Source organism: Xenopus laevis, chromosome 6L (genome assembly GCF_017654675.1).
Source record: "Xenopus laevis strain J_2021 chromosome 6L, Xenopus_laevis_v10.1, whole genome shotgun sequence".
Lineage (NCBI taxonomy): Eukaryota > Metazoa > Chordata > Amphibia > Anura > Pipidae > Xenopus > Xenopus laevis.
Genome location: NC_054381.1, coordinates 96,933,454 through 96,949,935, shown reverse-complemented (window position 1 = coordinate 96,949,935; position 16,482 = coordinate 96,933,454). Strand labels below are relative to the sequence as shown.

General features: G+C 37.3%; 1 protein-coding gene across 3 annotated transcripts in view; it reads right to left on the bottom strand.

Annotated features, from left to right (window-relative positions):
• The window catches only part of phactr1.L (phosphatase and actin regulator 1 L homeolog), a 205,089-nt gene that overhangs the window by 131,962 nt on the left and 56,645 nt on the right, over window positions 1–16,482 (bottom strand). The window contains exon 1 of one of the 3 annotated variants that reach the window (XM_018267800.2): window positions 8,149–8,295. The exons of the other annotated variants lie outside the window; for them this stretch is intronic. The gene's annotated coding sequence lies outside the window, so the exon portion shown is untranslated. Of the gene's footprint in view, window positions 1–8,148; window positions 8,296–16,482 lie in introns of those variants that run through there. 3 annotated transcript variants of the gene reach the window in all.

Genomic DNA, 16,482 nt, shown 5'->3' with positions numbered 1-16,482 from the left:
TCGGCACATGAATTATTCAAACTGAACGATTTTCATGTTACAAGGATACTGGTCAGGATTGGGGGGGGGAATAACTATCTGCGGTGGGGTCTGTACATTTTGCACCCAGGCCTCCCTTCAAACTCTTGGCAGCTGCATGCGCCATGAAAAAATTCCCCTGCCCACATTATGCTTATTATGGCTTCAGTGGGCCCCAAGGGGGACATGGGTGTGATCATACCCCCCATTAGGGATGCACTGAATCCACTATTTTGGATTCGGCAGAACCCCCCGAATCCTCCGTGAAAGATTTGGCTGAATACTGTATCCTAATTTGCATATGCAAATTAGGGATGGAAGAGGAAAAAGGCCGAATCCCGAACCGTAATCCTGGATTCGGTGCATTTAGGGTTGCCACCTTTATGTCTGGATTACGTCAGTGGGCGTGTCTGTGACATCAGTGGGTGGACCCGTGACATCAGTGGGCGGGGCTATGATGTGGTGATCAGCGATTGGCCAAGGGAATCCCGCCCGGTTTTCCTGATTTTGAAAACTGGGCAGGAAGTATAGACTCGGGCAGCCCCTCAAAATACCGGGCTGTCTGGGTAAAATTCGGACAGGTGGCAACCCTAGGTGCATTCCTAATATATATACTGTATATATCTAGTTTATGTGAGTACATGGAGGGGCCAGTGTGAGTGTGTGTATGGATGGACACTGGGTTTCATTTGGAGGGGTTGAACTTGATGGACTTTGGTCTTTTTTCAACCAAGTTCACCAAAAAAGACTCACCAGCATGTAGTATAAGTAAAAAATGAATTTTATTCTGATATAGCTAAAACCGCTTGCCACATTTTGTCTCCATCACTTAAGACTAAGCAGACAAAACAAGTCAAACATATACCATATAAAGGGTAAGTACTAAATCCCTGCCCAATCTTGGAAACACAGAATGTACATCACTATTCTCAGTCTAGCCCTAAGTTGCAAAATCTGTATATTTATTATCATGACATTGCAGTGTCCAAGTTATGATTCATATTGACGTCTAATCAAACAAACACAATGATATATACTGATATGACAAATGGAGCGAATAAAGTAAGAAAGAATTAACCTTAGCTTGAAACAATTCATAGAGACAAAGCTACACAAATTAATCAACCTGAGCATATTCACCTAGTATTCAGCATCCTAAATCATACCAGAATGAATTGTTACTCAGTATAGAAACAATGTATAACAGAAAAAAAGCCCATAGTACTCCTAACATTTGTCTCTATAAATAAGACGAGACAGCAGAATTCAACATTACTTTCATTTACTTATTAGATCAACTGTCAAGACATTGAAGACTCTGTGACCATTTGGTTTCTAAAGAGATGAAAATAAAATGGGAAATGACAAGTGAAGTGGGTGTTGTGTTTGATGGCTGCTTGGGTTTATCAGTAACGGCTCAATGCTAACAGTCTATGTTTAAACTCAGACAGCAGCAAGTACAATCATTACCATCCCTTAACTGTGCTACAAATACAACAGCTCTTACCTAAGTAATATAGATGATTACTTTAATGAAAGTTGGCAACAAAATCGTTCTCATAATTTGTGATTCATCACTTTGCTTCAGGGCAGTTTAGATTCAGAAATCAAAACACATATAATCTGCGTTGTGGCTATTGCCTGTTTCCATAATGATTTTTAGAATGATTGAAAGCCTGTACTTCAGCAGAAATAAAATTGAAAAATGCCTCCCATGGTAATGACTAGCAGCATGCTTGATTGCCAATGCACTAAATTATGCTCCTGCTTTAATTCTGCTTTTCTACTGGACTATCTCAATTGTTAGAGTGTTCTTAAAAGGCTGGGATTTTTCAAAATTATGCAGAATTATCTTTACTTGCCTTGGAATATGCACACGGCAATCACAAAGAGTAATTTCTTTTGTTGTGAGATTCTTTGGGAACAAGCAGGGTCAGACTGGGCCTTTGCTCTTGTGGGCCCTAGCTGGCCCAAACCTGATCTCTATGGCTACTTGAGTGACTCCCTGACCTCCCCGGCCACCTGAAGAAATTAGTAGGTACTTGCTGGTGGAAGGGGGTAGAGGGTGGTTGCAGATATATGCACTGCGTATCTTGACAGCGCTATATAAATAAATGATGATGATGATATTGCAGGGAGGGGGCTGTCGGGGTGGCAGGGGACCCTGATGTGGCAGCCACGGTCGGCCAAACCCCCCCATTTGACAAGTTTGTTGCACCTATTGATGCCTCCTGTTGTGGGAACCCTGGAATTACTGGCACATTCAGGGTTCTTAGAATAGCATCCTCATCAATTTTACATTCACTTATTTTAAAGGTTTACTTATGCTTTAATTAAAGCCTTTGAAAAATGCAATTTGCCGCTTTTCCTGTGATTAATTGCGGGAGAGGGGGCAAGTTGGCTTAATTACATTTTTGAGAAATATGTCTGCTGATAAAGTAAATGGTCTTGATTTTCACAATTTGCAATCCCTGTCTCACTTTCATTGTTTGCAAGGCCCAGCCGGAAGCCTATCCTTTTGCATAGAAGGTTAGTCTCTACTGTCTAACTGTAATGACCTTTTTAACAAAAATTAATTTTAAAAACTGACTGTAAGGACCTTTTTGACAAAAATGAATGTTATGAACTGTAGGAAAGTGTTAAAACCCATTAGTTCCTCCATCTGTCAAGAATCTTGCCTTCTTGTCTCTAAGCCAGATGCACGGAGCACTAGCTGTCACTGAACATGGGACACGAGGCTGTGAATCATTCAAGAGCAGCAAACACACTGTCCCTGGGAAGATGGGTCATGAGACGTCTCACATAAAATGGCAAATTGCTACTGAGTCAGCCGTTAGAGCTGCATGCTGGTAGTCCTTGGGGAGCTAATGATATAGACTGCAGCTGCCTAGCAGACAGGTGTTATCTGTATCCAAGAGGGCACTTTTCATTGTGTCTCCTTCAAGTGTTCAGATGGGATAGCTTAAAGTAAGTGTAAGGCCGAGAGGTGAGAGTTAGCGCTGGACTCTACTCACTTCATAACTATTATTCTAGTTGCCTGTCATCATGTCACTGTTTCAGGTTATACTAGTTAGTCCCTATTCTACATGGAGCTCACATTCTACAAGAGCTCACATGTGTTGTGTTCATTTAGTTTACTTTCGTTCATAGTGCAGATCACACCCTGCAGAAGATATTTCTTTGATGGTGTTAAAGCCATGACACTATTTTGTCTGCAAGTCATTTCCAGGCCAAGGATACAGACTTTTTGTGGCAAGCAGAGCTTACAATCTAACATGTGCACGAGCATAGGGAAATTCATTCATTTGTCCAAGGTAACTAAGTTTTGAAACAGGATCAGAATATACTGGAAGCAGTCAGAATGTATGTATCATATTATCTAGAAAATTCGCTCAGACAACTCTAATTTACTAAAATGCGAAGTTGCATCCAGGGCACCGAACGCTGGTGAATTTTCGCTATCGTTTCTTCGGCAATCAAAGCGAAGATGCGCTAGCGTTCAATTATGCCTAGCGCAACTTCGTTAGAGGTTTTCGCTCAGGCTAATTTGCATACGGTGGGAAATTATAAAGTTTAATGGACACATATGTTGCAGCAAATGCATTACATTACACAAGTCCAGGGAACAATAATAAAGAAAATATAGTTGTTATAATGCCCCCACATGAGCCCACTGTATAGTTTCCATATGTTAGAAAATGTATGGGGGAACCTGGTTACCCAAAAAACATTTTTAAGGACTTTTGCAGGCTACTACTCTGAAAAAAGGAAAAAACGCCAGCGTTTTTTGGGACTTTGCACTCCATTGCACTTCGTCTGGTCTGAGAAGGCAAGTCTGGCGAAAGAGTTAATGTTCAGTAAAGTATGCATCTTAGTGAATTTGCGTAGTTACGTACATTCGCCAGAGCAAAGGTGTTAGAGTGCAAAGCAACCCTAGCGTCTTTCTCCTTCACTAGCGAAGTGACGCCTGCGCCCATTATTAAATCGGTGAAGTAATGAAATTACGTCACACTGGCGAATCATCACTTCTATCTTTCATAGAGTCATACGTCAAAATGAACAGTTAAACACTGCAGGCAAGTATGAAACTAGAATAATTACTTTGAAAAATGTGTATCGGGTAAGATGAACCTGAAAGTGGGTACTGAAATGATCGTTCATGTGACTTAAACCCTCATTAATATATCAGCGGCCATAAAAACATTTTTTAAAGATAGTGCAGTAACTGACAAGATAACTAAACACATTTTAATATGCATAGTTCATATATCATCATCATCAATTTCCAGAAAATAATATGATAATTTGCTATATTATTTTGCCTGTAACTTTAGCATCTTAAAGGAAAATCTAAAGCTTAAAGGGGTTCACCTTCCAATACTTCCTTGACTACTTGGTAAAATGACCAGCAGGTGTAACTATATTCGTTCAGTAACAGTACATGCATCCTTTAATATCTGTATGTACGTTGCAAAAGTTATTAGAATAGTATTCTCATTGATTTTAAATTCACTTATTTTAAAGGTTTACTTATCCTTTAAAGACAGCTGTTAGCATTGAAACAATGGTTGCTAATATTTCACAGATGCTGCTGAGAAATGTATGAACTAATGTAGCAAATTGTAACAGTTCAGAATCTGCACCTGGATCACTGAGCTGCCAGACTGAAACACCAGAGACACGAACATTCAACTTTAAACTTCAATTTAGGGAAAAAAAAAGCAATTAAAAAAAAGACTATTTCTGGTGAACAATTTGAAAACCACCGAACTGGAAAAAATGTTTAGAAGACGAACAACCCCTTTAAAAATCACATAGACAAGAGATGCTACACTATGTTACATTATGGACTTCTTACTAAAACAAGGAAACCACAGTTCTTGAGCAGTGAAAATCTGTGTCTCTGATAATGTCCCCAGTAACTTCTCCTTATTCACATGCTCTGGGCGACTGCCAGTTGCCTAAGCTAGGGGACAATATACTGTAAATATTTAATTTAATAATCATGATGCAAGGCTTATTAGTAATTCATTCAGATTCACAATGCATGGCAGCTCACAAACTAGTGCATCAGAAGTTAGTTCTGTCTGACTTTTCTCTGCTCTCGTCAACCAATTGACCTCCCTCTTGACCTTGCTCTACCCTGTCTCTATACTATTTGCATGTTTAAAGAATAATTTTGGATTCTTTTTACTCCTTGCTGCAATACCCCTTTCCATCTCTATTTTTGCTTGTCTGATAACATTTTTTCATGCTTTAGTTGCCTCCTTGTACCTGATGACTCAGAAAACCAGGTATTGAGGTTTTTCTTACAAACCTCAAAACCATCCCTTCTTTTAAACCATAAAGGTATTGCTGTGTGATGTCTTTCCTTGCGTACTAGGGGAATATGTTGACATATATATTAAAGGAAAACTATATTCCCAAACAAGCATTTTAAGGAATAATAAAGGAAATTTGCTTAGAATATTTATAAGGAATTTAGCTAATGTTGTAGTATGTCAGGGTTTACAATATTACATTTTAATAAGTGAATTGTAACTGTTCAAAGTGTCTATCTGCCAGACTTCCAGTGTGCGCAGATAATAATCTTTGAACAAGCCACCTGCAAATTTCCTCAACTACAAATGAAAAACTAATTTTGAGAAAAATAATCATTTATATATGTTAGAGAGAAATAGAAAGTAGTTATCTACCGCAATCACAGATAAATGTTATGCTTTAAAATACCAATTACCCAGTGCAGAATGACCTGAAATTTCACATTATGAAAATGGTAAGGTCATGTTCTCCTTGGGGTGCCGCTCCAATCCTTATGGGCAGTTCTATAAAGAAATGTCAAACCAAGCACTACATTTAGTGGACACTATGCACAGAGAGGAACAGGATGAAGACAAGCAGTGTTCTAATTAAACCATATAGTAAACCAATGACTTAGCATCAACGAGGGCAAGATGTTCTCTCTACTTCCTCTAGCCTTAAACAAAATATTTGCAGGATTTTAACATCATTTGACATCCATCAGTCAAAGACTTCATTTAATACATATATAACTAAAACCCAGTAGTCGGAGCTTTCTATTTAATACATGTGCAAATTGAGTGAAATGAATGATTTATATGTGATAATGAAGTTTTAACAATGACAGTCACTGTTTCTGATTCAGCCATTTCTTTTCCACATGACTGAATTAGCAAAAGGAATGGATCTCCTACGTTTGGCAGACAATTTGTTTCTAATGAGAAGGACTTATGGCAGCACTTAGCATTTATGAAAATACATGATACATGAAACTACTGCACAGCTGTGGTTACTTATATTGCTTGTTTTGAATTAAAGGGGAACTGTCACTATTACACAAATCCATTAAACTCTAAGGGATGTTTAAAAAGAACAGTTTCACGAAGTCTTTATCTCTTCCCAGCCTGGACACATACAAAAGAAGCATTATGAGTATGGCATTTGTTTTGTTGTAAAGTATGGTTGCCACATTTGGCAAAGTCATGACATGTGGTGGTGTGTAGGTCCACGAGGGGGCAGGGCTGTGACATAAGAGGTGTGTAGTTACCAGATTATTGTTTGGGTTTCACAATGTTTAAAACAAAACAGAGATTTTTTTTAACTGAACTGCACCAAGAAAAACTGAACTGTTCCATTCACCACTAGCAAACCTATTGTGCAGACATAATGTGTATACCCTAAATGTAGCGTATACTTTTACATATCAGGATAACGGGGATGTGATGAAAGCCACACAGGAAATGAGAGGGAAGTGCAACCCCTATAGCTTCCTGTTCCCAATATTCTACAGCAATTTCAGCCCTCAGCAGTCAACTCTAAAGTCCCTAGATACACTTGAAATTCTTGTTGAATGTCAGTTATGGTGAGATTTGTGGTGAATATGTATTTTTGTCCTAGATATTCTTAATACTATGGATTTATAACCGATGCACCAATCATTTTTCTATATCTGTCCCCATTTCGTGAGTTAAGGGGGGCACTGGCCAAAGACTGGATCTTCAAGTGGGGCTTGAATTGAAAAAGTTTGACTACCACTACTTCAGAAGAATCTACCAACATACTTAAATCATATTATATACTGTATAATCACAATTGCCAAAGACAGAGAACCAACAACAAAGACAGAAATATATATTTAAAGGTTCAATAAAAATACAAGCGCTTTGATCTTCCATACGGAGTACCAAGATAGGAAATAAAGAAACAAATAAGAGAATTGGGCATACAGGATAATCAGCATCAGTGTGGATGGAAATATAACGCACACAGGTATATATCAGCGTTCTTTAATAATAATTATATTAACTAATTAATATAGTTTTGTTTCTAATTTTGCACAACATAACTCTTCAGTGTTGTCATCCCTGTTCTGCATGAGTGAATTGTTACAAAAACCATGGTATTCCACGTGACGTTTTCTTTTCTGTATGATGTTAATCGTACAGTATGTCACATCACAAAGCTGTTTGTTATATAGATCATAGCAGGCAGGATAGGTGGGTCTGTAGATGATAGAGATTGTCTTGTTTTGATATTACTGGGATGAACAATGGCAGGCAAAGAAAGCATAATCATTCTATTGTATCCAGCTGTGAATAAACAGCAATGGCAATGGGCCATTCCTCTCAACCATTATAAAAAATGAATAAAGTTAAGCCCCATGTTCCTGTTAAATATTTCAGGTAGCATTAGTTTTCTGACAATTCTGTTGAATGTGTGAAGTTGATTGGCAGTTCTCTGCTAATTTATCAAAAAAAGGCAGGCATTCTCACTGTAGGTATGACGCACAGAATGAGGCATAGGCTATTTTTAACCATTGCTGTAAGAAAAAAGAATTAAGCTGTCTGTCACAGATTAATCATAAAGCTGATTAGTTTAACAACTATAGAACATGTTGCCCCTCAATCATATTTCACTTTAAATATATCACATCAACAAGCCATTTGGTTACGACATCTCAGTATTTACCACTGTACAAGATGACAAGCCAACGATTGATTTCCCTGACTGTCCAGGTCCTTAATCATCGCCATAATCTTAGATCAGCAGCAGAAATAAATCCAATAACCAGAAATCAAGAAGGTTTATATAATGAGACTAAGCATTTACCTCAAACTCATGTCTCAATCAGGCACCATAACCAGGATTACACAGGATGATATGAGCAGAGGAAAAGAATGTGAACAATCCTGGAGTCTCCCTGCAGAGCTGCGGAACAATATCCTGGCTGACTGTCACCTACTGCTTGCATGCAGCACACAGGCCTTCCCTCTAATCAGGCTATTTCGCTAAGCAGTATGAAAGTCATAGGCTGGGTATATTATGTTAATCATTTGCAAAGCTAAGTAATTAACATGCAGTGCTGGTTAAATTATGTCATGAGCCAAATAAAGAGGATACTGCAGATAAGTATTTAAATCTATTGCTTCTATTAACTTGAAGAGAACAGATGCATATCATAAGCTAGAACATTACAAATAATTCATTACTGGTGGCATGGTGCATAACAATTTGAAGGTGAACATAAAATGAATCATAAAAGGACAGTTTGATGAATTACAAGCGCACATTCAAAGAATTCTCATACAAACTAGTTAAATGGATTGTTCACCTTTTTGTTAACGATGATGTACTATTCTGAGACAATTTGCTGCTGGTTTTAATGGTTTATTATGTGTGGTTCTTGAGTTATTTAGCTTTTTATTCAGCAGCTGTTTAGTTTGCAATTTGAGCAGTCTGATTGCTAGGGTCTAAAATATCTTAGCAACCATGCATTGATTTGAATAAGAGACTGGAGTATGAATAGGAGAGGGCCTATGGATTTGTAACCTTACAGAGCATTTGTTTTTAGATGGGGATTAGCCCATTTGAAAGCTGGAAAGAGTCAGAAGAAGAAGGCTACTAATTAAAAGACTATAAAAAATAAATCATTGAAAAGTTGCTTAGAATTGGCCACTCTGTAACATACAAGAAAGTTAACTTAAAGGTGAACCACCCCTTTACGCAGGAACAGGATGAATAATATTGCAATTAATTGCAGTTATAGCACCCAGGCCTGCACATAGGCATTAATGTGTGCATTATATCAGCACACTAAACCTTATACATACATTATCTAGTATCACCATCTAATATGACCATGTAAAGATTGGGGCTCTGAAAGAATCCTTAGAACAGAAATAAACATATATCATTATAAAAACAGTCTCACTGCTTTATAAGAATATATCACTGGCAGGCTATGTGAACCTCAGGTCCTTATCTGTTGTCAAATTCTATTTAGTTCCATTACCACCAGACACCAAGATAATGAAATAGTGCAGTCATGTTCAATTAACACAGCTAAGTGAGAAATTTCCTATTAAATACCTGATCTATGGTAATCTGCTTTTCTGAACATATGTGCAAGATGTCATATATAAATGAACACTGCAGTTTCTCACGCGGCTGGGAATTTACAACGCACAGCAGTTTGTGTACTTTAATGGTGAACATCACTGGTTGTATCACTATATCATTATTCATAGTTCCTGTATTCTGCAGGATCAGCGCTGTGCAATATGTTGGCACTCTAAAAATACATGTTAATAATAATGTTAATACTGTATAGACAATTACAGATACAGTCATTTGTGAACTAGTCAATTTTAACATTCATCTACTTAAATACCTTTCATTTTTAAAAAGATTGAACTTTAACAAAAGTTATTTAAAAAAATCAATTCCGATTTTCTAGTATACATCTGGCACATTGTGTTTGAAACATGACATATGATATGACAGAATTTTTATGTTTCCCATTTTATATTAATTCTATAACTATGTTTACAATGATGCCCTTAATGATTCTTCAAGCACTTTCCTAATGGACATATGCTCTCCATTACTACTTTTCATGGCAAATGTTTTTTCCCCCTCAGTGACTCACTATTCAGCAAAAAATTTTCAACAAGAGCAAAATCTTTTAACCTGCAACTCTCAGTAATTAATTTGAGAAGATTAGAGGCGATTATAATTGATCTACATTATGATAACATGTTGAGACACAAGCTGTAGACAGGACCTAGAAAAAAAAAACAAAAACTGAAATGAAAAAATACATACCATACTGCAGCTTCTGTACATAAGGTAAAGATCAACCCTCACTTTAATGGCTGGTGCCTTTAAAAACTCTACACAGGGTTAAGGAAAAATAAGACCTCTCTGAAGCTGGAATTGAGCCCAATTTTACTTTTTTTTATGTGATCCTTAATCTTTTTTATGCTGTCCAGTTTTCAAAATTCACAGCTCAGACTTTTTCACTTTAAAAACATAAGAAGATTTGAGATGAACCATGAGACTCTGGTGCACATTAAATAGTATAGGGATAGCCACACCGGTGAGCAACCTATCAGCAGTTAGCCCTGATCCAGTGGCGTAACTACCGGGGGAGCAGAGGGTGCGATGGGCCAGGGCCTGCACCCCCTCAGGGCCCCCCCTGGCAGCTCGCGTGCCACTACTTCCGCCGGTTCCGGGTGTACGGAGGGGGGCCCGGCCAGGGACTGCCCCCCTCTAGTTACGTTGCTGTCCTGATCACTGTACTAAAGGTTGGGCACCAGAAGCAAATATCAAATTTGTTGCTGCACTGATGCAATATAGCACTATTGTTAGCAAACAAGGGTCCTAAAACATTGTATCTATTTGTAGTTTTAGAGAATTAACAATAATAATAGATTATCTATTGCTGCAGAAAAACTAGTGATGCACCGAATCCAGGATCTGGTTCCGTATTTGGCCAAGATTTGGCCTTTTTCAATAGGATTAGGCCAACTCCAAGTGACTGGTCAAACTGAATCCGAATTCAAAAAATCACACAGCTTTTTGTCACATAAACAAGGAACTCAAAAATGGTCAAACCGTGTACTCTTTGCCCCTTTTCTCCCTATTTTACATATGCAGATTAGGGTTTGGATTTGATTCGGTATTCAGCCAAATGTTTCACAAAGGATTCAGGATTTGTTCGAATCCCTATGAAAAAAAGTTTGATCTTCTAATGATAGCAGCATTACCTATTAAATATTTTAAAATATTTACCAGCAGAAATTTAGTAACAACATTAATACTGTATATTCGGGACTTCCAGAACTTTTGGAAATCAGTGTGGATCTTATTTAAGTAGTAGAATTTTAGTTCATTTGTATGTACCTGCAAGTTCATCCCCACAACCTGTACTGTGGACTTTTTTTGAGAGGTTTTTGTAAATAGTTATCATTTGTTTTAAGAACCACTGGCACCCAAGTGATTTGATCAACCTGAGATGTGAAAGTCGGCAACACCCTTCTTCCACTCCACATGTTTGCATAAAGGGGAACTATCATGAAAGCTAAAGGGGAACTATCATGAAAATGAAAATGTAATATAAGCTTCATACTGAAATAAGAAGTTTTCTAAATATAATCAATAAAACATTTTGTACCGTTTGTGAAATAATCAAATGAATGTTCATGATCCTTCTCTCAGCGCCTGTTTCTCTTCATTTGTTGGGTGTCAGATAATCATTGACAGTTAGATCCAATATATCTTATTGGGGGGGGGGGCTCCTTTTGCCTAGAAGATGTATTAGAGCTCACTCAGTGAATATCTGACACCCAGCTGCTGCATGAAGACAGAATGAAGAGAAACAGATGCTGAGAGAGGAACAGTGAAGATAAACTTGATTATTTCAGAACTGACACAGACTATGTAATTGATTGTATTCTTTTTTCAGTATGATGAAGCTTATATTAAACTTTCGCGATAGTTCCCCTTTAAGAGTCGAATGTTTATATATTCAGTGTTCTAGAACGCAGCACTATCCATTTAACTATCAGGTACTATTAACATATATTTATAAAGTGACAGCAGCATATTCTGCAATGCTGTTCGATAGATGGGTGTATACATCAAACATACAGATGACATACAGATACTGATAGAAACTGGAGGCAGAGAGGGCCCTGCTCATTAGAGCGTACAATTTTTGATCTTTGTTGTGAGCTGGATTTTTCCCGAAAAATAATACTTGATTAAAATAGCACTTGCGTGGGAGTACACTGAGGTGTTGGCTAAGAGCAGTTAGAAAGTGCAATATACACATGGTAGGGTCCATTTCTGGTATTTTTGTGTTCTTTAGTAATTACTAATCCTTTTATTTGACACAGAAGGGGATCTGCCTACATGCCACTCCAAAGTCAAGGTATTTTGCTAAAGTAAATGAATGTGTTTATTCAACGCTCTGGATTTCACTTCAAGAAGTTATTGTATTAACTGTGGTTAGCGTGTACAATACTTTGCCCTTTAAATAACTGTGATGAACATTTACAATTACGAGAAATGTCAAGGGTCTCAGTGCACCTTCCTAAACACTGTTATGTATATTGCGTATATTCCTTTATAATATAATATAATAATGTTCTTATTTTCATTTTGAATTATTGTGTACATCTCTTATAGAGACAGCTCTATGGACACTAACGTACGTATACTGTTCACATACATTTTGATGTCACATTCTTTAATGCAAAATGCACAGGGTCTCAGTCATTAAGTTAAACTAAGGTACATTCTTTTAAAAATTAAGTAATGTTAACAAATTACAATCACTGGTAAAAACTGTATATAATAGTAGAAAAAACACCCCACAAAGCTTCCTAAATAACAAGCATTGTCATGACTGAAGACGATGCAACCAACAATACATGGATGCAAACACAGCTATGTGTCTTTAATAATCTCTTTAGCTGGGGTCCCCACTTTTTTTTTTTACCTACGAGCCACATTCAAATGTTCAAGAAGCTGCAGAGCAACATGAACATGCAAAAAGTTCCGGGGGTGCCAAATATGAGCTGTTATTGGTATCACCTATATGGCAGCCTACAGGAGACTCTCTTTGGCAGTATACCTGTTTATATGCAACTAAAACTTGCCTCAAAAATAAGCATCTGCTTTGAGGCCACTGGGAGCAACATTCAATGGGTTGTTGAGCAACATGTTGTTCATGAGCCACTGGTTGAGGACCCCTGCTCTATAGTAAGGCACTGCCCAATGAGGGAGGCAATGGGGAATGCAGTAGCCTAAACAAGTGGTCCATGTCCCTGTCAAACCTCTTTCAAAATTATATACACAATAATACAATACGCCTCAACCCACCTCCAAATTGCATTACAGTAGGACACACGCAAATAAGAACATTGTGTTTCATAAAGGAAATTACATTTCCAGACCATTTCTAAAACTTTCCCTAATTTCCTATAACACAGGGTAGATTAGGAAGAACTTCAGTAAGACTTTTTGTCTTTCTGAGTTCCTCTAAGCTAATCGGTGGGATGTTGGTTCAGTAGTTGGCATTGATGTTTTGCAGCTCTGGGGTCCTAAGTTCAACCTAGACTCAATCCATGAAGAGCTTGTATATTCTGTCTGCTCCCCCACCTCAAAAACATTATTGGTATAACTGATTTATGTTTATAGTCCTGACATATTCTTCAGTGCATTCCAGAGATAATACATCATTCAATGCTCCAGTCACATTCTCATTCACTATTATCAGTTTTATCAGGCTCCAATTAACCTGCCTGTAAGTTTTTGGATTGTGGGAGGAAAAAACAATAAGAGAAGAAGCACGCACCTTAGGACCCCAATCATCATATTGACAACAATGTGCACATCATAGTCTTATCCCGCAGTATTTGTGTCTACATTTTCAGCCCACTGTGTGCCCAGTCACCTGGGTTACCTGGTATCTAGGATTCTATAATATGACCTGTGACTCAAGTAAAACAATGAAAGCAAGAAATTTGACTGGTTTCCATATTTTATGAGCCCCTCTTTTTTCCTTACATATGTTGATATAAACATTTCTTTCCTAGGGCAGCCTAAACCTATATAAAGCCTTTTTAACATGAGCAAAAATGACAGAATTTATGCTGTAACATAGTGTTGTTTTGCCTTTACACTTACTGCCTACATAATATAGCTTTTTTGTTTGTTTAAATAGAGATAATGGACTCTGTATAAACAACCCCCCACATCACTCTTTGTTGTGATTTTTGTGTTTTACAGAAAAGCAGACTCCATTATGCAGGGTGATAATCTAATGAACTACCGCATACTAAATTAGAAGATTGATATTAGGATTATCTTTCTCTGCACTGTTTAGCTCAGTAAACAACCAAAACCATGACTGTTTCTTTATTAAAAATAGGCAAAAAGTATGTTCAGCTGTCAGCAGGAATCCTATTTATTAAATACTTTATTCCTGTTGAAAATTCATATTGAACAAGGGGGTGTACTGAACCTTTAATTTATTTGTGGATGAAAACTGTAATTGATTTCACAAATTCTAATTGCTTAGCACCCTGGCATCAGATCTTGTACCCAAGAGGCCTTCTGTTCCATTACGTCCATTGTTTTACTGATATATGTGTTCTTGTACTAAATCTCCTTGTGGATGAGTCTGCTCTTCTTTAGAACATTTTTTCCAGAGCTGAACACACTGTCCCAAATAAATTGCTATTTTGTACAAATTATCTCACTGCTCTCTAATGCTATTTTATCTGTCTTCTAATGTAAAGCAAAAATTATCTCCTTCTGCTCAGAACAACTAGCTGCTGACAGCTAAGTTAAGGGAACACAAGCTGCTTCTTATCTTTCAGGAAATTAATAGTAAATGCAGTCAACCGTGTAAAGACAATATGCTTTTCTTTGCTTTTTTTAAACAGAACATTGAAAAGTCCTTTGGATAATTAATCATAAAGCCAAAATAAAGCACAACTTCAAAGTCTCTATTTTAAAAGCTTTATAATGCACAGAATGATGTCATTATAACATTATTTGGGACAGTAGTAACAAGACTTTAAATCAATTGCACTTTATCATACTGTACTTTCTGCACTTATTGTATGGACATCTGCCCTCGTGCATTTTTTATTACCAAAAAAAAAAAACAAGTAGTTAATTATCTGGGTGCATCGAAAACATTTAAAATGATTTCTTGGGAAAAAAATAGACATTTGGGAGAATCATGTGAAAATGTTAGGTCAAAAATTGCTGTTACTGAATATCTTGGGGGATTGATCTAGAGATGCTTTACTCAGTTTTGATATGTTATGGAATGCATAATACAAGGAAAATTGGGAAAAAATGCATCATATTGGGTTGTATTTTGTTCTTTTTATTACAGGAGAAGGAAAGGTTAAAACCTTTATCAGAAAGGTCTATATGAATACACTAGTAAACTCTCAAAGTAATGTTGCTCCTTCTAATGTGTATACATGGGATTCTGTATCAGTTTTCCTGTTTTCAGCTTAAACCTCCAGGGCTTGGGCTTGAGCATGCTCAGTTTTCTCCAATCCCCCTCCCTCCTCCCTCCTTTAATCTAAACTCAGAGCTATGAGTGAGCAGGGGGAGACTCAGGCAGGAAGTGATGTCACATCAAGCTAATATGGCAGCTGGTATCCTAAACAAACAGAGACAGTGTCTAGAGCTGTTTACTCAGGTATGGAAAAGCATTATAAAGAACGAAAATGGCATTCTAACTTGCACTTTTCTGGCTAATCCATTGGCAATAAACTGCCTTGGTAGCTTTCTTTCTCCTTTAAGTGTTCCTTATGGATAGATATTAATAGATAGCTTCTACTCATTTCAGGCAGCAAGTTTACTGTTCAAGCCCCCATCCCTATTTCTATTTTTACATTTGGTCAGGCCCTCCTTATCTTAAAATAAAGTTACACATACATAAAAACATTGTCACAACAGTCCCCTTGATATAGTTTCAATACAGCAACATTCATTGTCACAGTCCCTTGGGGGAAGGATGTCCCACAGTTTGGGAACTTCTACCTTGAAGAGCATTACTGGAGATCATTTATTTAGACTGTTGTCTACTGGCAAGGTCACATGGAGGCAATTTTATATCAGCTGCAAGTGAAAGTATTTTGTAGTAATTACACTTTGACTAAAACTTTGTAAAATATACTGAATGATATCAGACATGGATTCACATTTAGTGAACTTATACTCACTATAGTCCACTGAGCAGATCTTTAATTAGGTTTATTAATACATTTTATTCTAAAGGATATATACACTGCTGTGTGTAGAGAAGCTCCCTTTGGAATCTCACTCTGCCTCTTGGTGCCTACGCCCTGGGCTTAATGGGCTTGTTCACCTTTAAACAGCTAGTCACTGTCTTTCTAATATTGAAGTTATATTGAAGCAGTTCTGGGAGGGGGTCGCCGACCCTCTAAACTGTTCTAAATTGATACATTTAGTGGATACATTTCTTATCTTTGTCCCTGCTGAGCAGAATCCCTGAGTTTCATTAAATGCAGCTGTTAGAATTAATACAATAGTTGCTAATACTCCAGAGATGCTGCTGAGAAATGTATCAATAAATGTTGCAAAATTGTAAGTTTGGAGTCTGCACTT